The sequence below is a fragment of the Eschscholzia californica genome, unplaced genomic scaffold (assembly GCF_041429995.1).
Source record: "Eschscholzia californica isolate CP2 unplaced genomic scaffold, dmEscCali1.0.p SCAF_2, whole genome shotgun sequence".
Lineage (NCBI taxonomy): Eukaryota > Viridiplantae > Streptophyta > Magnoliopsida > Ranunculales > Papaveraceae > Eschscholzia > Eschscholzia californica.
This window is the reverse complement of record NW_028238309.1, coordinates 25,190,697-25,192,613: the sequence shown is the minus strand read 5'-3', so window position 1 is coordinate 25,192,613 and position 1,917 is coordinate 25,190,697. Positions and strand designations below refer to the sequence as shown.

Genomic DNA, 1,917 nt, shown 5'->3' with positions numbered 1-1,917 from the left:
TAAGTTATTATTCTTATTCTTTGTTCTTCTTTACATGTAGACCTTGGTTGAGTTTTATGATTTCTTTGTTATTTGGTTCCGCAACAAGTTCCATCTACATAAATGGCCTCTCCATTTACAATAATTTCTTATTTTTCTCTATTGATCTCTATTCTAAATATTTTAATCTTTAGTCGGAAAAATCTAATTTTCTTCTTATATGGTTTTAAGAACAGATGAACATCTAGGCATTCAGATGAAGATGTAAATGCTTTGATCTCTCTGATAAGAAAATTTCGAGAAGTGTATGAATCTCTTTATTGTTGTTTCATATGTCTGTTAGCTCCAGAATCTGATTTTAAAACACATTCCTTTTTATTTATTTAAGGTATTTATTTTGTTTTCCTTTTTTTTTGACAGGGTTTGAAGAAGGTGTATGTGACAACAACGCCGAACTGATACTCCAAACTTTGTAAACTCCCTTTTTTTCATGAACTGCAATTAATTTTAAACTTTTTTGATTAGTTATGTCTACAGACTCAAACACTTTGAGTCAGGTTACCGTACAGAAGGGGCTCTTAATTCAAATTCTTCGAGTCAATTTAGATTTACACTTGAATTTCAGATATGAATCTAGAATAAGAAACAAACACTATTATCTTCTATGAATGTCGGTTATAGCAATAGTTTGGACTTTTTTTGTTTGTTTGCAGCTTGACACAATATTTGAGATAATAGTATTTGTGTTGTTCACACAAGGATCACCCCAAGTTCAAAAGACAAGGTGATACCTATTTGTCGAGCACACATTGACTCGGACCGAAGCCTTTCGTGGGTTTCAGTTTGTGTTGTCTTATTTGGGCAGTAGGCATGTACCCATCAAGGCCAACTTGGGAAAGTTGTGAAGCGTGGTAAGATGGAGTTTTTCGTTGATAAAAAGACCGTGAAATTAACTGCGATCATGATATATTGTGGTGGTATTGTTAAAATTAATATCAATATGAATGTGCAGATTCATTCAAGGCGGTGTATGATGAGGATTGTCGATGTACCAGAGGCCATTCATGAGAGGAAAGCTATACATACATTTCAGCGTGGGGTTTCCCGACTCTTGGGACTCCAGGGCAGTGCAAGGCACCGAAGACTGTGTTTAGTTGTTTTATGCATTTGAAAGAACTGTCCGTGCCCCACGGGCACGGGTTACACCCTCGTAAGTATAATACGTCAAACAAACATTTAAAACAAATTATAAGTCATGCATCACATATCAAATCATGTTTCACGAGTGTCTGAATACAAGAGTTAGCGAAGCATGGTGAAACAATTAATACATGGGAATAAGATAAAGAAAAACACGAGTTAAGGTTGAAATCACCTTTTCCGATATGGCGCGAGGCTAGGATCATCTTGAAAATATGAATATGGATGTTCTGCCAATATCCCCTTAGCAATGTTCTGATTTCCCTTTAACAGTACAAAATAGGCGTCTCCTCAACAAACCAGGATTCCCGTTAGCAACTAGACTCTTTTACATCCTCTGAAACTAAAACCACCAAGAAAACTTCACTTAGCCTTCTCTCTCTAGAAATGTCACACCAAACCTCAATAAGAAAACACGAACATCAAGGCAAAACGATCTCCAATAAAACCTCTAAGGAGTCCGACCCAAATGATGGTCGGACTACCCTAAATAGCTTCAGCTAATCTTGAAGATCCAGCCAAGGGATATGAGACTCCGTCCAAAGCTTCAGCCCGAGTTGTAATCGAGTGTCGGTCGAATCTTGAAGGTCACGTGTTGCTGAAGACCGAGCAACCGTTGTTCTTGAAGAACAACTTGAGTTGCTAGGTGTTGGTGAAGAAAGCTCTAGCTCTCAAACCTAGAAAATTGAATGGAGAAAGCAGGTCCCCTAAAAATCAGACTTTACTCTTTCTTTCACT

The 1,917-nt window shown here is 37.2% G+C and overlaps 1 long non-coding RNA gene across 1 annotated transcript; it reads left to right on the top strand.

Moving 5' to 3' along the window:
• Positions 1–214: 214 nt before the first annotated feature.
• Positions 215–1,225, top strand: LOC147557103 (uncharacterized). The gene is made up of 4 exons (XR_015235048.1): positions 215–284; positions 400–451; positions 693–890; positions 992–1,225. It is a non-coding gene; the product is annotated as an uncharacterized LOC147557103 (long non-coding RNA).
• Positions 1,226–1,917: the final 692 nt, after the last annotated feature.